At 38.2% G+C, this 24,075-nt stretch overlaps 1 long non-coding RNA gene across 2 annotated transcripts in view; it reads left to right on the top strand.

Annotated features, from left to right (window-relative positions):
* Window positions 1-24,075, top strand: part of LOC141570676 (uncharacterized) — a 202,951-nt gene that overhangs the window by 154,051 nt on the left and 24,825 nt on the right. For both annotated transcript variants that reach the window (XR_016020709.1, XR_016020708.1), the window contains exon 5: window positions 20,204-20,344. This is a non-coding gene — a long non-coding RNA (uncharacterized LOC141570676). The remainder of the gene's footprint in view (window positions 1-20,203; window positions 20,345-24,075) is intronic.

Genomic DNA, 24,075 nt, shown 5'->3' with positions numbered 1-24,075 from the left:
GTAAGGAAAAAAAAAAAAATCAAACCAAAACATATCACCACTAAAGCCATGATAACATTGACAACCTTTGCCAAACCAAGAACACATGTACAGTGAAACAGTTTCTTTCCCCATTCAGATAATTATTTCACATAAATAGATTGTTAGTAATGAACTAGGCAAAACATAGAAATGTCTGTTTTTCTGACCCAGATCGGTGATCTGCATCTCTGTAACTTTTATTTATTACTTCCAGCTCTTCCTCTGCTCTGGATCTGGGCACAAAATGTGAAATCCCTCTTCTATCTGACAGTTCTTCCAGTAGCAGAGGTTGATCACATGATGCATCAAATGTGACCGTAGAGCCCATATATTCCCATCTTGGCCAAAAAATGTCATGAGAGACTTAATCATGTGCCTAGCTGAAAGTTAGATGTCAATTCACTTTAGTTAAATTGAAGTTAGTGAGATGTGCAGGTCCCTAGAGAATAATGTCGCAATTTCTTTGCTGGCATATACCTCACTCTCTGGCCCTAATCCATCCAAATCTTGCTGCCACTTCCACAGGTACTTGTGCTTGTGCTTCAGGTCGTGAGGCCGGAACTTCCTGATGCCTAGCAGCGATCATTTCAAAATATTTCCCCTAAACATGCCATGTGTTTCCACATTGCTGTGCTTTTGTATATGTTGGTCGTTCTACCTCGACTATTCTTCTCCCTTTTCACAGTTAGTCTTCAAAACCCAGCTCAAATCCTCAGCAAAATATTCCTTGACTCCCCCAGCCAGAGTTCATTGCTCCCTGCTCCCCACTCTGGACATGCAGTTCGAATCTTCCTCCTTTCCACTCTGTAATGTGACTTAAATATCTGTAAGTTTTTTTGAGGGCAGTGACCATGTATTCTTGAATTTTTGTATTCCCAGTACTTAAATTCATTTATTGAGTTGGCCCATGATAACTGCTCATGGGACACATGACACCTTGAGAATGAAAGCACGCTCAGATAAAGCTTAAAAGCCAGAAAATTTTGGAAGACAGCTAGTCCGATAGAAAAAAAGACAATAATAGAGGAGGTTGGCAGTAATGCAGGAGAAAAACCTTTGGGAACGGAACTACCAGACTCAGGTGATTCTGTACCCATCGCTGGAAGAAGGAATTGTTATGTATGTGTTCAAAAGGTAACTCGTTGAATCAGCCCCAAGCTGTATCATGGCCAGGCCATGTCTACTGCAGAGTGGCCTCCCAGCACACCAGCAGCTGCTTGCACTTTGCCACTCTGGGAGGCTGGGACTTCACAGGGCTTTGTGCTGTGCTGCCCTGAATTGTTCACCCCCGGGGTGGTAAGTCCCTGCCTCCTGTCCTCTAATTATTAGCACATGTACCTGTTCTGTGACAGCCCGACCTGTGCGGCATTGTGGTGCAATTAGGCTCTTCGTTATCTAGCCTGCCTTTTATTAAATAGCCCTCTTCAACTTCCACTCATGCTAGTTTTCTCTTATTTCATCGTGATTTCTTCTCTTTACTCCCTCAAATGACGTTTTCCCTTTTCTTTTCACTCCCTTTGTCCCTCATTAAATTCACTTAGATCAACAGCCTTTACTATAAAACCAAGGCATAATTTGGGATTTCAGTACTCTGGGATGTTCCAATAACTGCCACTTATGAAATTCTTGACCATCCGCTGCTACCTCCTTGCCTCATTTAACTACCCAAATTGTACAAATATTTACAAGGAGGAGAATTTCCTTTACTATGACCAATTAAATAAATGAAACAATAATCTAGACTCTTGTAAATCAACACTTGTGTTCCAGAATAATATCACAGGCCCTGGGAAAATTAAAAAAAAAAAAAAACAAAAAAAGAAAACCTAACTGATTTTCTTCCATCAAAGAACATGATCAAAACCTGATAATCCCAGAAGTAGCTAGATGGGAAGGATCACCCTTAGTGGAGCCCAAAGCACAAATGAATCTTTCCTTATTTTACCATATTCTCACTTCTGTCTAGTTGGCAGGCTTTATGGTAGGTGGTAGAAACTGTCCTTAGGTGATGCCATGTGGAGACCAGGTGTCCACACTTAAAACTAGGACTCTTCTCTTTTTTCTTCTCTCTACTCAAGAAAAGCCTCTGGGACTATGATTAGTAGTACAATTTGTGAAGGTAAGGAGTAGGAAGTTGTATTCAACAGGCAGCAAACTAAGAGCTGTAGAAGAATTTGATACACCTGATCCAGACTGACAGATCCTAACAGATAGTGTGCCTAGGGTAGTGGTGTCAGGTGTCATGAAAGAAAATGGGAAGTAGGGTCTGGGGAGGAGAAGTTCTTTGTGGATCCAAATGGGGAGGTATTCTTTGGCACTTTTGTGCGTTAGCCTGACCTTATACCATTGCTCTACCATTTCAGTTATTACCCTGACACATGTGGTATACCTCACAAATATGGATATGAATCATTGTAACAACTCCAGCGTATTTGAAATAAAACCATAAAATAAATGGATGGAATTTGAACATTTTTGAGATTTCAAGGGCTGGTGAGGATGAGGAACAATGAGATTTGAATTACTTTTACATTATTTTTTTAAATTAAAGTTTGTGGGGTGACAATGGTTAGTAATATTACTAGGTTTCAGGTGTACCATTCTGTAATACATAATTGTATATCAAATTGTGTGTTCACCACCCAGAGTCAGTTCTCATTCCATCACCATATATTTGATCCCGTTTACCCTCATCTACCACCCCACCCCCCCTTACCCTTTAGTAACCACTAAACTATTGTCTGTGTCTGAATTTTTGTATCTTTGTTTGTTTTGTTCCTTTGTTGTTTTCAGTTTTGTATCCCACGTATCATATGGTTCTTGACTTTTTTGTCTGACTTATTTCGCTCAGCATAACAATCTCAAAATCTACCTGTGTTGTCGCAAATGGCACTATTTCATTTTTTCTTATGGCAGAATACTATTCCATTGTGTCTATATACCACATATTTTTTATCCAGTAATCTATTGAAGGACACTTTAGTTGTTTCCATGTCTTGGCCACTGTAAATAAAGCTACAATGGACATAGGAGGACATATACCTTTACAGATAAATGTTTTCAGATTTTTCGGGTATATATCCAGGAGAGGAATTGATGGGTCATATGGTAATTCTATTCTTAATTTTTTGAGGAACCCCCACATTGCCTTCCATAGCTATTTTTACATTAGTGAATAGAGTATAAATTAGTACATTACTTTGAAGAGCATTTGGCAACATTTGGGAAAAATGAATACTTACGTTGCCTTTGACACAAACCTGTCACTCTTTAGTTTATACCCTAAAGTAGGGGTTTGTGAACTGAAAAAGTTTTAGAAAATGAAAAGCCCATATAATAAATATTTTCAGCTTTACAAGCCATACATTGTCTGTGACAATTACTCAATTTTGTCACTGTAGTATGAAAACAGGCATAGGCAATATATAAACAAATGAGTACGGTTGTGTTCCAATAAAACTTTATTTACACAAAGAGATGGCGGGCCAGGTTGGGCCAACAAGTATAGTTTGCTGACTCCTGCCCTATAGCTCAATCTTATACACAATGATAAATGTATAAGAATGTTCATAACAGCATTGTTGGTAATAGAAAAAATTAGAAACAATCTACAGTCCATCACTGGAAGAATGAATTGTTATATACATGTCCCGTGAAGTGCTATAGTTGAATAAATGAATAAATAAGAGTACTCTAAATCCTTGTGGATAAATCTCACAAACATGATGTTCAAGCAAGAAGGATGCATATGGTATAATACAATTTATTTAAAGTTTTAAAACATGCAAAACAAGTATATATACTGTTTTGAGATACACGCATAGGTAGTAAAAGTATAGAGACATTTATGAGAAAGACAAACACCAAATTTAGGGTAGTAATAACCTCTGGCAGAGAGTAAGGATAGTGTTGTCCGGGAGGGGCACACAGGGGACTCAAATTGCAATTTAATGTTTTATTTCTTAAACTCATGGAGAATAAATAAATGGTGGCTAAATGAATGCTCATTATTCTGTATTCTAGACCTGTTTGTATGCCTCAAATATCTTAAGATTAAAATAATTTCTAGGGTTTTAATTTTGAATGCGTTTGCATTGGGCCCCAGGTTTTGACCTATTGTTGATACACAACTGCAATTACCTTGAATCTTACTGTCTTATTCAAAGGTGTGGCCCACACAGTGCATAATGGGTCCTGTGTGATAGCACATTTAACATAAGAACACTTGTATTGGATAACGAAAAGCTTTCAGTAGCCTTGGTCTTCCATCAACACTGTTATTAGTGATAGATGTGATAGGTTGCTATGGAAAATTGCTGGTTGAGCGAATCAAGGGTTATCAGGATTCTGTTTTGTTTTTCATTTATTTGTCTTTAGAAACTTGACCATTACTCCAGGTTCTTGTCCAGATTCTGTGGTTTCATTGTTCTCTGTTTTTCCTTTTGTTTGAACATTCTAGTACGAGATTTAGCAACAAGTTTTGTCCTTTATTTCACATCTGAGCTGGACAAGTTTAGATCACCAAGTAATCCAAGTTAGGTGACTTTCTTGTTCTCCAAAGAGGATGAGAGAAATTGGAAATGCCTTCCACATGGGGAATTGATTAAGTTCAGATTTTTCCCACACTGGAAAGATGCTGACTTGGATTCATAGTCATGATATGAGTCAGCTGCAGCTGGGAACATATCGTCCACTTACAGTGATCTGTTCCATGCTTGGGAAAGGTGACAAACTGACAGGGCAGGAGAGAGAAGTGTTGGATTTGTTTTAGTGTTTAGGAATTTTTTCCATGAAGACATGCCTTGGACTACCACTCACTTTTGTATGGCCCTTAGGCACAGCTGTCTGGGAAAGACTCTTGTTTTGGTCTCTACTGGGCATATAGGACAAATGGTCTTTGAACTTGATAGAATTGAATTCTCCAGGAAAGATTCTAACCTACTGATTATTGACATACAAGCAAATACCACCAGGGCAGCTCGGTCATGTGCAGCCTATCAGGGCACAGTTGAGTGACAACAAAGGCTGGAAACATACCGTTTGTATGGTTGTTCTAAAAAAGTGAGAATTCATTTCAGTGGGAATTGGCCAGCAGTTATCCAGCACACTGCATTCTATTTTTTCCACAGTTGTTCACTGCCATACATTTCTGATCCAAAATGCAAAGTTGTCCAAAAAATGTGGAACACATTGACCTAATATTCCCACTAGGGAAATAGCATTACAGGAAAGATGAAATTATTAGATTAAGTCTTCTGTGGGAAAATAAATATTCCTGGGTTTATAGGGATGATTAGTTCTCTACCTTACTCTACAGTAATTTATCTTCAGGATTTAAAATTTGGGACTAACAAATATGTTTTCCAACAAATGTAACTTTGACGTTCAAAGAATTAAATATGACTCTATGATGACATTACATAATTGATAATGTAAATGATAAAATTAAAAACACTTTCAAAGTTGATAAACAGCCCTATATAATGTAATTCAATATCACCCCTCATTTACCATTTCACATTTCTTATTAATAATACTAATGTAGACAATTTAGTTTAGTTCTTTTTTTAAAGATTTTATTTATAATATAGCTAACAGACAACATTATATTAATTTCAGGGGTACACCATAGTTATTCAACATTTATATACCTAAAGAAATGATCACCATGATGTCCAGTAACCATCTGATATCGTGTCACACTATCACATTATAATCACCTACTGTATTTTCTATGCTGAACATTACATCCCTATGATTTGTCTGTTTTATACCTGGAAATTTGGACCTTTTATTCTCCTTCACCTTTTTTCCCTTTTTTTAATTTTTCAGTTACAGTTGACATTCAATATTATTTTACATTAATTTCAGTTTTACATCATAGTGGTTAGACATTTATATAATTTAAAAAGTGATCCCCCTGACTAGTCTGATATGTACCTGGCACTATACATAATTATTACCTATATTTCCTATTCTTTACTTTACAGCCCCATGACTATTTTGTAACTACCAATTTGTACCTCTTAATCCCTTCCATCTGTCACCTAGTAAATCTAGTACCCACTTGACACCATACATAGTTATTTCAATATTATTGATTATATTCCTTATGCTGTATTCTACATCTTCATGACTACTGTGTGTCAAACAATTTGTACTTCTTAATTCCTTCTCCTAGTTCAATTCTTAATTGAAAGAATCTGAATTAATGAGATCTGAAATAAAGAAGTTTTTCTCTATCAAGTTTGATAGTTAGGATCTCCAAAGACAATGTTTTAATTAATTTTAACAAGGCATTTTAAGATAGCTCTGGTGTGCAGACAACTATGAAATATTTTGTAGAACGGAATACAAAAACAGGGACTTCTATAGTTACATATTGTTTCTTTGAATTTATAGCTTTTAAAATGTTGAAGTTATTGTTATTGAGAGCATTTAAACTATAAACTGTGCTTCTGGATTTTACAAATAGCCACTGTACTAGAAGAATTAAAGTTTATTAGCTAAATTAAGTTGTAGAAAAAAGTTTGGAATAATAGTGAGGAAACTAGCATTTTCTTATTTTTGTTTCTTATAAGAAATTTTATATGTTTCTTGGTTGTTTGGTTTTGGTTTCCCAACTCGTTGACTATAAAACTCTAGAAGATGTATGACTGGAAGGAGAAGCAGAGATAATTTGGGAGGAAGCTGTGGCTATTCTTGAGGTTGAGGTGGGGTCAACAGGAGTTTATTTTTAAGTTGTAGAGGAGAGTAAAGAGGAAAAACAGTCCTTGGTCACAGTTATTGGTTCAGAGGGCACAAGGTCCAAGATGAACCAATCAGAGTTAATGATAGAAATTCATATCAGAATGGGCTTGCTAAACCGGTTTAGATCTTTTACATTATTTTTTTTTACAGAAACCCTGAGAAAAAAGCAGATACTAAGAAAAATGGGATTGTAAAATAGAAAGCGTCCTACTGATATCATGTAGAACCCTGGATCCAACTATCCTGAAGCCAGATTCGGCTCTTACATTCCTAGTTATATGTGTCAACCATTTCATTTTTATGGTTACCTTATTTAGACATTGGTAACTGTTTGCAGCAAAATTACCCTTTTTAAAATTCTCCTCTCTCCTTCCATTTCTTCTTTCCGTTTTTATTTTTCTTTCCTTCTCTTTTTATCCTTTTTTTCTCTTCCTTGTCTCCTTACTTTAAAGGCCCTTCATCAGAAACTACAGCAAATAGAATCAGATCATACAGGGCCTTGAAAATTAGGATAACAGTGTTGAACTTTATAATTTATACCCTAAAGTTTTTATTTTGGAAATAAATAGCATGATAAAAGTTGTACATTAGGATGAACTCCAGTAGAAATGCATAATAAACATAGGAGAATGAAGAGTACATACATGAAGAGCAATTAGGTTGTTGTCCAAATCTACAAGAAAGATTTCTTGCCTTAGAGTATTTATCTACTAGTATAGAGATGTAGGGAAAGACACAATTATTAAAATCTTTAAGAGAAACATGGGTGGAAATTGTTAACTAATTAAAGAGGGATAAATGACACTTAAAGATGAATCTGAGGTTTTAAGTATATATGATTGGGACTTGGATGGAACAAAGGATTACTATGAATAGAGAAATGGGGGAGGTAAAGTAGTTGAAGCCTGCAGGAGGTTGTAGGTTGAATTTTGTTCTTACTGAATTTGAGTAGGGCCTTGAAGAAACAGGTTTGAAACTCAGAAGCATCAATGCTAAAAATATCAGTTTGGAAGTCATCCTAATCAAAGTGATCTTTGATGTGGGCCAAAAATGAGTCAAGGAAAGCAATCAAGATAAGAACAGATATCCAAGAATTTAGCTGTGAGAAACAAATGCAATTAGAAGGAGAAAGGAGAAAGAGGAATGAGAAAATAGGAGAGAGATGTCAGAGTTCAAAAGAGTAGGAAGAAATCTAAAAATTCTATGGCTAAACCAAGGATAATTCAAATTTCAAGATAGAAAAATTGGTGGTCTCAAATATTTCAGCAATAAAAGGTAATTGTTAACTAATTAAAGAGGGATAGCTCATCCAATCTAGTAAGAAGACTTTTGGAAGTCATCATAAGTTAAAATAAAATCTCATCAGAATTTATTTTGATGAGATTTGATGACACTGAAATCTCATCAAAATTAATTCTAAGTAGAATAGAATAAAATAAACAAATAGAAAAACTGTAGGCGTGGGGGCGGGGGAGATGCCATAACACATAATATTTCTGTTTCTTGAAATATTTACTAAAATATTTGTAGCCCAAGGAGATTGATTTCAATGATGTGGTACAGAATGTCATCAGATGATTAAATGCAAAACAATAATCTTTTACTTCATGAACATAACTGAAGTTTTAAAATGATGTTTCATCTTCCCCTCAATTTGGCCAAGTTACTAGCTCCAAACTATAAACATCAATACAAAAAAGAAAACAAAGAAAACTAGGAGACAAAATTGAATATGTATCAGATTCCCTGATAGAGGAAACATTTGTAAGCTTAGAAGTCATAGGAAAAAAAAAATCATAGAAGAAAGCTCATTAGACTTGATTACATAAAAATAATAAATTTATGAATACAAAAAACACAAGTTGCTTAATAGGAAAATACGTGTAGGAAAATATGACAGAGTTAATCAGTTTTCAAAAGAGCTATGGAAAATTCCCAAGAAATGAATACTCAAGGCAGAAGTGAAGTATGGCCCATTTGCCTATCTCCTCTACTTTATCCTCCAGTTAGATTCTAAGCTTCATGAGAACAGAGCCCATTTCTGTGTTGTTTACTTTTACAACCCAGCATTTAACACATTTTGTCCTGAGATGGATGGGGACGGTGATGCTAGTTCTTCAGATAGGAACACGAAAAAAGGAGAGGGTTCGGTGTGAAGATGAATTCAGATTGCCTATGCTGGCTTTGTGGTGTAGTGGAACATGCAACTTGAGATGGTCAGTGCACATGTATAATCTAAGGGTTCTGGGGGAAATTTCAAGCTAGAGGAATGGCTTTGAGAATAATAAGCATATGCAATCTTCATCACCCAGGGGAAAGTATGTAGATTGAGAAAGGTCTGGGGAAAGAATGCTCAGGAAACCCAGTGTTTAAGAGAAAGGCAGAAGAAACAAAGAAAATCAGTACACTATGTTCCCATGGGAGTTTGAGGAAGAGAATATTTTAGGGAGTAGGGTGTATTTCACAAAGGAAGAATAGCTGGGGCATAGTACATGTTTTAAAAATGTTAGTTCTTATTATTATTGAAGAGAGATTAATGGTAGGGTGCTTTATTAATGTGGTATTGAATGCACCAAGGGACAGAATGGAGACGGAAAGGGGCAATCATTTGTCAAAGCTGCATAGAAAGCTGAACATGTAAACTTGGTGTGTTGTTATATGGTAGCACACACTATGCAATGAATAAAACTCACCTGCAATGCAATTAAATGCAGATGTAGTACGATGCAGCCACGACAACAGGAAAAGCAACAGAGCCGATTTTAGAGTCTGTTTTTCACCCACACCAAGGCTCTGAGCAATGACTCCAATTACATGTGACCATGACTCTCACTTATCAGATGGGAATACAAATGTCATGAGATTTTCTTAAGTGAGAAAATTCAGAATACCAACAATTGAAGCAAATCTGAACTATTTTTGTTTTATTGTTACTTAGTGTCATCCTCAATTAAAATATTAAATGATATTAAACATTTTATGGTGCCAGAGTTAAAATGTATTAAAATAGCTATTAAATACTGGCAAAAGTTTTTCCTAAGATGATTACCATAAGAAAATAGAGAGAATATCTTTTGTGAGGCTAGGTTAATATAATTATTTTTATGAGAATAAGATTATGTTTTATAGAATTGATTCCTGAGACAGGTACTCTTATCACAAAAGCAAAAAAGTAAAAATTAGTTTTGCTATTCTACAAAATGTTGGCCTGACTGTACCAATAATCAAATTCTGAATCCCTACATGGTGTAGACTAAGCACTAATGAGTATATTATTGTGTTGATATAAAAGTTAAATATGTTCAGGAAGGAAGACATAACTAAACAGGATAGGATCTATGTAGGAGATAACAGAATTTAAAGATTTACATTTCAGTGGTTGGATTCTGTTAGATCAACGTTATAAATTAGTTGTAAGATATGTATGCTGTGCTCTGGGCTAAAAACACTCAGAAATGGGCTATCAATCCCATTACTAGATGTCCTGTCTTAAAATGCTAATATCAGCCTTGTATTCATTAATTATAAAAGTGTTGTGGGCTGAATTGTGTACCCCTAAATTCATATGTTGAAGTCCTAACTCCTAGTACAAAAGAAGGTGATTGTATTTACAGGTGGGGTGTTTAAAGAGTTAATTAATTTAAAATGAGGCCATTAGAGTGGGTCGTGATGTAATGTTACTGGTGTCTGTATGAGAAAAGGAGATTGGAACACAGACACACATAGAGGGAAGGCCAGGTGTAGACACAGTGTGAAGATGATCATCTATAAGCCCAGAGAGAAAGCACAAAAGACATCAACCCTGCTGACACCTTCCTCTTGGACTTCCAGCCTCCAAATCTGAGGTACTGTGTTATAGCAGCCCTAGGTAACTAATACAAAAAGGGATGATGCTGAGCTTTCACTCAAGGTATTAAACTCCAGATTATAACAAGATAATTCAACAACTAGGAAATATGTCTGATAATTCCCAGATGATTTTTACTGATTTCCTCCTTCACAATTTGTAGTCACTTTGGGAAAGGGAAGTTTGATGTCCACTTATTTCCTTGTAAACCAAAGGTTGCTGGGATCTGTAGTAATTCTGTTGATTTTCCCAGCAGCAACCTTGAGGAAGGAATCAGAGTTTGCTGCATACCCCCCCAAAAGAAATGCATTTCACAACATATAAGTATACCTTGTGGATTTTACTGAAGATATCTTGCAAGACAGCGGAGAAGTTTTGCATCACACAACACTCAGCAAATTCCCATTAATCATTTTGTTTCTCCACTGACCATCCGTTTCTCCCCCGGATAGCTCCTGATTCCTCTCCACACACTCTTTTATGTAGAGTTACTTAGTTTTATCTCAGCCCTTTTAATCTTTGAGACCAGCTGACATGCAGGGCTATCAAAACATTTACCCTATGTAGTGCATAACTCGTTAGAGAGGAATTTTTCTCTATTAAGCAAAATAAGATTTTTTTTTTCTCCGTAGTATTATGTTTCTGAGAAATAAACATTTGCCGCTCAGAGCAAGTCTCTTACTGTGGGTGAGATAAAATGAGCTCTCTGTGGTACCTACGTCTCTTCAGACACAACCCATCTGTGCTAGAAAGAATAATGACCCACAAATATGTCCATGTCCGAATCCCTGGGCCCTGTGAATGTTGCCTTATATGGAAAAAGAGACTGGGCAGATGTGATTAAGTTAAAGATCTGGAGATGGCAGATTACCCTGGAAAATCACAAGGAGAAGGTGATGTGGTGACGGAAACACAGATGGGAGTGTCATGTTTTGAAGTTGGAGGAAGGGGACCCAAGCCAAGAATTCCAGGTGACGAAAGCAAGGAAACAGATTCTCCTTTCTGTGCCTTCAGAAAGAACCAGCCCTGTGGGCACCTTGTCTTTAGCTCAGAAAAACTGATTTTGGACTTCTGGTCTCCAGAACTATAAGAGAATACACTTGTCTTATTTTTAGCCATGTAATTTGTTATAGCAGCAATGGTAAACTAATACACCATCCCGTCTCCTCTCCCTCTTCTGTGGGACTCACTTGCCCCAGTTCACCAAGCAGGAGTCCTTCTGCATCAGTCAAAACATAATGGCTCTTGGATTTGTAGAAATAATGAGTAGCGGTTGGTACAAACATGTCTACAGAAGATTGGGCGTAAATCTCTACCAGAGTGTGTAACAAAGAATTAATGTTGTCCAAAGAGAGGTTTGACTTCTGCCCCTGGCTCCTGGGAGGTGACTTCTAAGCTCTTGGAATGCCCTTCCTGATAAAAGTGTTTTTGTTCATTGGGGTTCCTAGACCATGGCAGATAGTCTATGGGAACATGTGATTTATGGTAGGGGCCCTGGGCTGCACAATAAGGAAGTTCACTACATCTACGTAACTGAACCCCAGTCAAAACTCTGGTTACTAGTGCTTAGATGAGCTTCCCTGATTGGCAATACTCTGTATTGTCTGTATTGTCACATATCATTACGGGGAGTACTAGGCAATGTCTGCACAACTCTACTGAGAAAGGACAACTGGAGGAGTATGTGTAGAAGTCTCTTGACCCCTGCCCTATGTGCTTCTTCCCTTGGCTGCTTTTTAATCTGTATCCTTTCACTATAATAAACTATCACCAGGAGTATACCAGTTTTTCTGAGTTCTCTGAGATAAATACCATATGATCTCAGTATGGTTTTTGCTTTATTTTATCTTTTATCCCTGTCCTTCAAGTAAATTTTGGTTTTGGCATCCCACAGTCCTCTTTCTGCTATGGTATATTAGATATCTTTATTCATCACAAAAGACTGGAAGCCTTAAATCAATTTTTCAACTTATGTAACAAGTAAATCTACCTTGGAGGAGTAGTTTTGTTTTGAAAACCTATTGCACTGTGCTTCGAGAGTGGCCAGCAATGAGAATTCTTCTCGGGATGCATTAATTCAGATTTAGATATACAGTTGATTCTCATTATTTGTTGTAGTTCTGTTCTATAAGGTTGCTGCACACACTGAATTAGTGAAGACTGAACCATTGCCCCAGGGCAAATACAGGGTTAGTTTCCTATAAACCTCTGGACTCGAAATTTTATCAACTGATGAATACTTAACTTTGTTTTAAGCGTGCTTATGTTTAAAGACACCGTATCTAATATACCGGAACTTTAGCCAACAGCACTATAACTCGTGCCTGAAAGAAACTTGTATAATGCATGTATTTTCTCCCTAGCACGTACCCAGGAGGACTACATAGCATTTCCGCACTACTCTTAGGGACCATTTTAAATGGTGAAATCACCAACAAAAAGCACAAAAATGTGGAAAATGTGCACTAAATAGATCATGAAAAGGACACTTGTTTACAGTATGAGAGCTGAAACAAGAAGGCAAAACATTGCCTGGTTTGACCTCAGCTGGGAACTGGCATGTGGGACAACTCAAATGTTTTGCTCTCTGTGTTTGCCCACTAATCACTGCAGAAGTGCTGTGAGTATAGATTTTGGGGGTTACAAGTAAACTCTAGCAAGTAGGCAAAGTCACAAAAACTGAATCTACAAATAATGAGGATTGACTGTATCATCTGGGAGAAATGCTGATTGCTCTAAGGAGAAATGCTGATTGCTCTAATCTTTCAAAGGAAATCGGTACTTTGCTTATGATGTTCATGTCTCTGTCGGAAATGAGAGCGCCTTATATTTTTCCTACCTCATCATTCCGTGGGGAGCAAGGCCAGGATCTCCGTCCATTTAGTCTGCCTCATGCAGCAATATGTGCGGTGGGAAGTCGTCAGTCTTGGTGAGGAATTTGGTGTTCCACTTGGAGGATGTGAGGACCCACGCATGCTTTGCAGTAATCAAAGTACTGGGGTAGTTGTGAGGAAAGAGGTAGAGAAGGAAAGAAACCAAGCATGAGAGGGTAGTTTCTAGATACTAGGGAAGAAGGAGGAGGAAGAAGAAGGAAGGAAGAAAGAGGGGAAGTAGCTGAGTGTTTCCCAGATAGATTATGAGTAAGACAGTAAGATGGAAGATTCTGTGGTGATGGACAGATTCAGGCTAATTTGCAGCTATTGTAAGGCTTGACAGCAGAATTACTTCGTGTTTGTGTGGCTTTTTTGTTTTTTGGTGGTTTTTTTTTTTTTTTTTTTTTGTAGTAAAGAGCCTACTTCTTCACATTTGTTATAGAGAGCTCATCATCTTTGCTGAGATTCTGAGAGTATTGTTAGAGCGCATGGATGATCTCTGAACCGATGACTGCAGCAGACTGAGCCTTCAATCGGGACCAGTAGTAACTGTAGCTAGTATTCACTGAAGGCTTTTTATTCTCTAAGTTCTGTTCTAAGCCCTTTACATATTTGAGGCACTTAAACCTTACAATAGGATTTGTTAAAATTAAATATATTGGGGTGACACTGGTTAATAAAATTATACAGGTTTCAAGTGTACATGTCTACAATACATCATCTATATATTGCATTGTGTTCACCACCCAGTGTGTTCTTCTTCCATCACTATATATTTGACCCCCTTTACCCTCTCCTACCTACCTCCATCCTTATCTTCTGGTAACCACTAAACTGTTGTCGGTGTCTATGACTTTTTGTTTGTTTGTCTTGTTCATTTGTTGCTTTCAGTTTTATATCCCACATATGAGTGAAGTCATATGGCTCTTGACATTTTCTGTCTCACTTTTTTTTGCTTAGCATGATAATCTCAAGATCCATCCATGTTGTTGCACATGGCAGTATTTCATCTTTTCTTATGGCTGGGTAATATTCCATTGTATATATGTACCACATCTTCTTTATCCAATCATCTATCGAAGGACACTTCAGATGTTTCCATGTCTTGGCCACTGTGAATAATGCTGCAATGAACATCAGGGTACCTTTATCTTTACATATAAATGTTTTCAGATTTTGGGGGTAGATACCCAGAAGAGGGATGGCTAGGTTGTATTGTAGTTCTGTGCTTAATTTTTTGAGGAACCTCCACACTGCCTTCCATAGCGGCTGCACCAGTCTACATTCCTACGAACAGCGTATGAGGGTTCCTTTTTCTCCACAGCCTCTCCAACACTTGTTATTACTTGTCTTGTTACTAATAGCCATTTCAACAGGTGTGAGGTGGTGTCTTGTTGTAGTTTTGATTTGCATTTCCCTAATAGCTAGTAAAGTTGAGCAATTTTCATTTATCTGTTGGTCATTTGTATGTCTTCTTGGGAGAAGTGTCTGTTCAGTTTCTCCGCCCATTTTTTAATTGGATTGTTTGTTTTCTTATTGTTGAGTTGCAAGAGTTCTGTATATATTTTGGATATTAGCCCCTTATCAGAGGTGTTCTTTGCAAATACCTTCTCTCATTTGATTTGTTGTCTCTTTATTTTGTTGATGGTTTCCTTTGATGTGCAGAAGCTTTTTAGTTTAGCAAAAATAAAATTCATTTATTTTTCCTTTTACTTCCCTGGCCTTTGAGGTCAAATTCATAAAATCTTCTCTAAGACCAAGGTCCACAGCTTAGTACCTATTTATTCTTCTATGCAATTTATTGTTTCAAATCTTATATGTAGATCTTTGATCCATTTTGAATTAATTTTGATGTATGGTGACAGATAGCAGTGTAGTTTCATTCTTTTACATGTGGGTTTCCAATTTTCCCAGCACCGTTTATTGAATGCTTTTGGCTCCTTTGTATGCCTTTGGCTCCTTTGTTGAAAATTATTTGCCCACATATATGTGAGTTTATTTCTGGGTTCTCAATTCTAGCCCATTGGTCTATGTGTCTTTTTCTGCCAATCTCATGATGTGTTTTTTATTTTATTATTATTATTTTTTAAGGAGGGCACAGTGGCCCATACAGGGACCAAACTGGCAACTTTGGTGTTATTAGCACCAAGCTCTAACCAACTAAACTACCTGGCTACCGGCTACCATGATGTTTTGATTATTGTCACTTTGTAGTATAATTTGAAGTAGGCAGTGTGATACCTCTGGTCTTGTTCTTTTTTCTCAGGATTGCTATTGCTTTGACTATTCAGGGTCTTTTGTGATTCCATACAGATCTGATGATTTTTTTTGTTGTTCTATTTCTTTAAAATATGCCATTGAGATTTTGATGGGGATTGCATTAAATCTGTATATTGCCTTAGGTAATATGGCCATTTTAATTATGTTGATTTCTTTCAATCCATGAACATGGAATAACTTTCCATTTCTTAGTGTCTTCTTGAATTTCTTTCAATAATGTCTCGTAGTTTTCATTGTGTACGTCCTTCAACATCCTCTAAGTTTATTCCTAGGTATTTTATTATTTTTGTTGCAATTGCAAAAGGAATTTATTTTCTTTTTTATCCTGAAATTTTATTGTTAGTGTACAGGAAAGTAATGGATTTTTTTACATTGATTTTGTATCCTGTAACTTTACTGTATTTGTTCACTGTTTGCTAATAGATTTTGGTGGAGTCTTCAGGGTTTTCTATATAAAGAATCATGTCATCTACAAAAAGTAACAATTTGACTTCTTCATTCTCACTTTGGATGCCTTTTATTTCTTTCTCTTGCCTGATTGTTCTGGCTAGGACTTCCACTACTATGTTGAATAACAGTAGTCAGAGAGTGCATCCTTTTCTTGTTCCTGACCTTAAAGGAAAAGCTTTCAGTTTTTCACCACTAAGTATGATATTAGCTGAGGCTTTTTCGTATATGACCTTTATTATTTTGAGGTACTTTCCCTCTATTCCTTTTTCATTAAGTGTTTTAATCATAAATGGATGTTGTATCTTGCCAAATGCTTTTTCTGCATCTATTGATAATGATCATATGATTTTTGTCCTTTATTTTGTTTATGTGATGTATCACATTGATTAATTTGTATATGTTGAACCATGCTTGTGCCCCTGGAATGAACCCCACTTGATTGTGATGTATAATTTTTTTAATGTATTGTTGTATTCAGTTTGCGAGTATTTTGTTTAGGATTTTTGCATCTGTATTCATCAGAGATACTGGTCTGCAGTCTCCTTTTTTAGTGTTATCCTTACCAAGTACAAGAGTAAGGTTAGCCTCATAAAATGAGTTAGGAAGTATTGCTTCTTCTTCAATCGTTTGGAATAGTTTGAGGAGGACAGGTGTTCAATCATCTTTGAATGCTTGGTAAATTTACTAGTGAAACCATCTGGTCCTGGACTTTTGCTTTTTGGGAGGTTTTGCATGATTGTTTCAATTTCCTTACTGTTGATCAGGGTATTTAGATGTTCCAGTTCTTTGTGATTCAGTCTAGAAAGGTTATACATTGCTAAGCACTTGTCTATTTCTTCTAGGTTATTGAATTTGGTTGCATATAGTCCTTCATAATATTCTTGTATGATCCTTTGTTACAGTAGGACTTTGAGGTAGAAATTGTATCATCCTCAGTTTGTAGACAAGATTAGGCATAAGTTAGGGAACTTGCTCTAAAGGTCATACCTTGAGTAAAGTGATAGACCGAAGACTCAAAGAAGGCCATGTGCTCACACAGCCCCTCCCCTTAACCACGATGCCGTACTGCTCTTTCTCGAGGAAGAAAGGAACTTAATTTTTTTTTTAATTCAAATTTCACTTGTTTGAATGTTAAGATTCATCTTTAAAATTGAGCTAAAAGGTACACAATCTATTATGAAATAAAATGAAAATGGGACACCATTATTGACAGTACATGTTCACAGTGTAGACTTGGGCAGTTTTTGTTTATAAAATGTTTGTTTACACAGTAGTATTTAGTAATCTGGTGATGCATCTGATGATCCTCTTTCAGAGCAATAGGAGAACTGGGAGAGGAACCTCAGGATCAGTTTGTCAAAATCTTTGTATCCCAGACAAGGAATAAGGGCAAAGGAGTGGAGAGCCCAGTGAGGTGTGTAGTAGGTGGGCAGAAGTCCAGTGTCCTAGGGGAGGGTGGCCAAGGTGGAATGTGTTCCTTCAAGAACTCAGAGGCAGAAGCCAAGGTCACTGGTAATCTAAGAAGGGCTGGGTGGACACAGGGCCAGGGAAACCGCTGTGAGACAGCTGAGTCAGAAAGGAGCCAAAGACAGAGGGGCAGATAGATACGGAGGATAGATTGCATGAGCAAGACAGTGTAGCCAGAAATGGGTGTAGAGGTCAGAACAAGGAGTACTTTGAAAAGGCAGACTAAGAAGTTGAAGTGAGATCAAAAGTCAAAGGTCGGCCTTGGCCAACTTAAGTCTGAAACACATGATGAATCGGAGCCCTGGACTCTTTGGCCCAGTGACCCTGTAAGGGATGTGGGTGAGAGGCTGGGGCCAAACCAGACGGAGAACTACTTGCTAGGACAGAAGGAGGACATGGAGCACAAGGATGGAAAGTAGCGAAGCAAGAAAAATACATTTTAAATATTTCTAGATAGAGCTAGAGATATAGGAGTGAATTATCCTTTTAGGGAGGAAATAGATGGGTCCCTTCAGTTACCCAAGTGTTCTACTTTATAGTTTACATGGTTGCTTTGTCTTTAACCAGCACTATGTCTCTTTAAACTTTGTTGCTTTTGGGGGAGACAGGATGTTTAATATTTCTTTCTTCTGTATGCAGTTACATAGCTGTATCTTAAGCTGATGCTTGTTGCTGGGGTAATACATGATTTTGGAGGGGAGATGGGAATAAATGTCGAGAGCTTCACATAGGAACTTAGTAATGAAAAAGATGAGTAGGGATGATCTTTATGTTGGGGAAGAGATCATAAAAAGCATTTGAAAGACTTAAACAACTTTGATTTATCCACTCAATGAATTGAGGTTGAACACTTACTACATTCAGGACTCTGCTAACTGTTGGAGTTACTCCAAAGAGAAAGACAAGACCCCTGGACTCCTGGAGGTTACGTTTATCTGCTAAGTTTGCTCAGTATGTCCTCGTCTAGCTTTGGGTGTCATTTACTACTGAAAACCTCAGGATGTACTAAAGTTTGATTTTTAAGCCCTGCTCTGATGTTGGTAAGACCCTTATTTATTTGTTTGTTTGTTTATTAGGACTATTATCCTCTGAAAGTGAAAGGTGCTGTTCTCCTGAAGGGAGTGGACATTGCTATTGTCAATTATCATATATATCTATGATGCCTCTCTGTAGGGCATTACATTTGAGACAAAGCTAGGACGGCAGAGTGGAAATGGCCTCTGTACAGGGTTGACTAGTGACTTCTCATCCCCTCAAATTGATGTCATTCCCAGAACCTCAGATGTGATCTTATTTGGAAATAAGGTCGTTGTAGATGCATTTGCTTAAGTTAAAATGGTCATACCACTTAATCCAATATGACCATTGCCTTTATGAGAAGAGAGGAAGAGGTACAGAGATGTAGACAGATGTGGAGGACAATGCCACAGAAGATGAAGACAAAGGCAGAGGTTGGAGTGATGTGTCTGCAAGTCACAAGGTGCCAAGGATTGCCAGCAACAACAGGAGCTAGGAAGAGGCAAGGGAGAACTCTCCTGTAGAAACTTCAGAGAGAGCATGGCCCTGCTGATACCTTGATTTCAGACTTCCAGCCTCCAGAACTATAAGAGAATAAATTTCTGTCGTTTTAAGCCATTCTGTTTGTGCTACTTTGTTATAGCAGCCTTAGGACACCAAGGCAGCCTCCTATTCACAAATGTTATTCACAGGTGGCTGAAACACACTGTTAAAATGATAGAAAGGGGATTGTATTCTTTTATTCTAAGAATCACATTTTACATTTCTGAAAAAGGGGTCGACATTACAGTTGTAGTCTATATTTTTTATGTAATCGTTGCAGGAAGAGTCTCACCTGAAACAAAGTATGCCCTCATTTTCCCTCCATATTTAAAGTTAATTTTTATTTTATTCCAACCGGATGGAAGAAACTTAATCTTGATCAAGCTGCCTTTATTCCCCCATGCCTCAGAATTTATAGCTATATTTTGAAATACATGTGTAGTCAGTATTATGGCGTGGAAGTAGGAAAAGCTACGTTTTTTTCTGGCACCATCTTTCCTTGCTAGGTACATCCATTCTCCCCTCTGGGCCTCTGTCCTTGGTCCCTGGGGGTCAATGTTGAGATTTCTTTGTTCCTTTGCTCCTGGCCCTCCAAGTCTATTGTTGCTCTCTGCCAAGTTCAAGCTGTGCTGGGGTGTGGAGATTTCCGGGATGTTCTCTAAGGTCCTATTTTCTACACACACTGAACAGCTACTCTCTCCCTTAGGGCTTGAGGATTGCCTAGAATTATTATTTTTTTTTATCTCTGCTTTCTGATGTCACCTCCCTCCCGTGTGGTTATGAACACAGCCTGACTGCTCTGAGTGCAAGCTCGGGAAGGGGGAGGTGGGGAAATATTGGGGGGTGAGAATGACCAGTTAGTGTTTAAAAACTACTGTATATCCACAGTTCTCTTCTAGAAAAATCATTACTAAACCTACCAAAAAATATGACGAAAGTGCTCTTCCTTTTCTAGGTGGCCCTCTCATGTCCTCCTCTGACCCACCACACCACGAGTTAGATCTCCATCCAGAATGTGGTCCTGCAGGCAAAGCAGCACCTGACCGCGTATGTGGGTGATATGAGTCCATTCTCCAGCCTCTCCAAAGTTATGTAGGTAAGTCTGGCTGAAGTTACTGCCTCCATCGTCTGGGGTTGCTGCTTGGTCTCCCAGGACAGTTCTGTTATCTCCAGGTTGCTCAGCCACCTGTGCTGGCAGAACTTTCCACCTGGGATAAATGTCTGTTGGGCCTCACATAACAGATGCTGAGCAAGTCATTGCTTAAAGCAGTAGGCGACGTGGGCTGGTTCCTCACACGGATCTGCAGCCACAGCTTCTTCCTTGTGAGAGTGGAGAAGTCTCTGAGCTGCTCAGGTCTGGCTCCAGGGGGGAAACAGGCGGAGGCAGCCTCGGTCTTTGCAGGTCATTGTGGCTCCACTCAATGGACCCTCTCTGGTTTCTGAGATCATTTAAGTCCTCACTAGCATCTAGACTAGTAGCTTTATGAGCAAAGTCTACCATGTATTGTCCATCTTTCCCTTAAGCAAAGCACAAAAGAATGGTGTAAGTACCCTCAATTTCTTAGAAATTCTGGGACTGAGCAATAACCTTCATGGATTTGTGATTTTAGGAAATGAGATGTTAGGAAAGCTATAGATGAGATCTCTCTCATGTTAGGGGGGAAAAAAGGAAATCGAACAATTGGGGGCTGATGGATTGTGGGGAGAATTCAGTTCTTGACCCACGTGGTAATATTCTCAGTAAAGGATTATAGTTATGCAGTTAATGGGTTAACTAACAGAAGGAGCCAGGAAGGCGTCCAAACAGATTTACCAGCCATTAGGGAGGGCCAAGTGTCTTGTTATACCATCAGAATTCTGTCCTTTTGAAATCTGACCACTCAACGATTGCTCCATAATTGCTCTCTTTTCTTTTTGGGGATCCCTTTTTTAGATACAAAATTCTTAAATGACAGCATATCTCATTTGTACTAAGGGAACCAAGAAAGCACATTTGTGTCCTCACTTGAACCAGAGTTGAAAAAGCAGTCTCCCTTCCTGGGTGGTGGCAGGGTGACAGCATTAGTAATCAAAGCTAGAGAGCCATTGGGGGGGGGGGGGGGGAACTGGGGCTCCTCGTATACCCACTTGCATATTTTTGTTTCCATAGATCCCACTTCTGCTGAAGTCATAAAGGGTTGGTGGTTTGATTTTAAGAGGCAGTGAAATTCCTTCTAAGTTATAATACTAAAGAGAAGGCAGAGGTATTCTGGGCATGTCAGAATTGGCCCAGCCCCAGGCCAGCAGCGTTTACCTTACGGGACCTTGTCTGGTTACGGCAAGTCCTAATCAACTGATGCGAATGATCTTCCTACTCACTCAGGAGTGTGAGGCTTAGCTTACTTGGCTTTGGGGCTTAGCAGAAGGATAAAATCTGGGACTGGCACTGCCAGTCAACAGGGCTTGGCTTCCCTGGCAGTCCTGGCTGCACGGTTGGTAAATAATTTGACCTTCTGGCTGGCATGGGCATGGTAATGTGGGATCTCATACACCAGAGAGCAGTATTTCAGAAATCTGTATTAAAAGCTTTTTCCCTATACCAAATATTTGAGAGGAAATGCTCTCCCAAAATATTAAAATAAACATTTTAAAAGGAGGGGGAAATTTTTGTTGTTTGGTAGGAAAGAAGAAACAAATCTGAAAGTTTGGATTTGGAGAAAAGTGCTAATCTTCTTGAATAAATGTGCGTGGATCCTATTTTGCTACAATTTGGGCATCTCTAAGCCTAAACTTAGATACTTGGAATTACTCAGAGAATGATGCTTCGGTGTCTCTGTAGGATGGCTATGTTATTTTGAGTATAGTGTTGAATTATTTTGATCATTCATGCTAATATATTCATTCAGTGTATTGTGATGAGCTCTTTCTCCTCCACACTCATGTTTCCCTCTGTTCTGAATAACATTTATGTCCCAAGAAATGCTTATAGGAAGTTTTATTGGGGGCAAGGAGCATGGAGTCACCCCAAATTTGAGAAATTCTGGGTTAAATAAAAATTAAATTTCTTTTCAGAAAGATTTCTCCAAAGTCTTTAATATGTTCTCTCTATATTTTAATTTCTACCTCCCCCTGACCTTTTTGGGTAGATATCTGTTAATATTGTTCAGGATACTTTTCCTGTAAGAACCTTTGGGAAACACTATTTGATTCTAAGAAGACAGTGCGATGCAATTGGTTTAATCATAACCAGAAAGATTTCAGCAGTTGGTTGTGAAAATAAAGCCCCAGAACAACTATTATCTCCTTTTTCAGAAGGCCTTATGAGAAAGACATGTATTTGTCTCAGATAACATTATACAGTCTTCTAAAGAAGGAGGAAAATGAACCAGAGGACCCATGGAGGACCCTGCCATTCTTTTGGTTTTAGGAAGCAGTTTTTTTTTAGAACATTTTATCAAATAATATACCTCCGCATGAAAAGGATAGAGAACCAAATCTTAGAAAGTGTGTCTATCTACTGTTGAATAACAAATTCACCAACACATAGTAGGTTAACAATAAATATATATCACCACTGCATAGTTTCTACAAGTCAGGAATTCAGGAGTGGTTTAGCTTGAATGGTAGGGCTGAGTCGCTCATGACATTGCGGTCAGGATGTGGGCTGCAGTATTCTTAAGCCCTGACAAAGGTGAAGGTCTGCTTCCAGTATGGCCTGTGGCCTGCATGTCTGTGACCTCAGCTCCTCACCAGGTGTGCCTCTCTTTCGGCTGTGTGAATGTCCTCATGACCTGACAGCTAGCTTCACCCACCACGAGTGATCCAAGCAAGTGAGTGAAGAAGACACCATCCTCTTTCAAGACTTAGTCTCTGAAATTGTATACTGTCTCTTCTGCATTATTCTCTTTGAGAAGTGAGTCACTAAGTCCAGCTCACACTCAAGGGAGGATATTTAGGCATCACCAGTTATAAGAAAGAGAATCAAAGAATTGTTAACATATTTTAAAGCCACCACAGGTTTAAATAATGATAGGAGAAGAAGGGGCCAGGTCGGGCAGTATCTGGATTAATTAGTTCAGCATCTCAATGCCATCATCAAGGATCTGAGTTCTTTCCATCTTCTGTTCTGCGCGATTGGTACCTTGGCTTTGTGCTCAAGTTAGCTCCTAACATAGATGCAAAATGACTGTTCAAGTACCATGCCCAGTCACAACAATATCCAACAGGACAAATGGATTGTGTCTTCCTTGTGACATGAGCTTTGAGTAAGGAGCCCTTTCCTGGGAACCCTCAGTGGTTTCCCGTCTTGACTCCCTTATCAGAGCTGCGTCACATATTCAAGACTAAGCTAATCACAGGCAAGAGGAGTGGGGCTGCCATGAATGACTTCCATAGGTCAAGGTGTATTCCTGAGCAAGGGAAAGGACACCTGTCCTGAGGTAGACGCTGAAACAAATTAGAGTTTCCTTTACAGGGAAGAGAGAGAAATGGATACTGGGTTGACAGTACACAACTAGCTGTGGTCCTTGGCCTACTTCCATAATGGTCTTCCAGTCACTGTGCCATGTGTACCAGGCAATGTCCCCCCTTTTGTAGAACATAAAAGTTTACACTTCAAGCAGAAGATTCAGTCTTGGGGGCCCCTCAGTAGCTTCTGCCATAAAACTCATTCGGGTTAAAAGATGTAAAAAAATTTGAGAAAATGTAATTTGAGAATACATCTTTAACAATATTTGGTGGTGGTGGAAGACAGAGTTTAGAGATTAAACTAAATTCACCACTTACATAGGAACCATGATAACACCTAGGGTGAGAAGAAGGGGGCTGCATTTCTTCTTATGTGGTGTT

This window comes from Rhinolophus sinicus, chromosome 3 (genome assembly GCF_057876585.1).
Source record: "Rhinolophus sinicus isolate RSI-liver-muscle chromosome 3, RSI-T2T, whole genome shotgun sequence".
Classification (NCBI taxonomy): domain Eukaryota; kingdom Metazoa; phylum Chordata; class Mammalia; order Chiroptera; family Rhinolophidae; genus Rhinolophus; species Rhinolophus sinicus.
The sequence above is the reverse complement of the archived record's forward strand: the minus strand, read 5'-3'. Positions and strand labels throughout refer to the sequence as shown.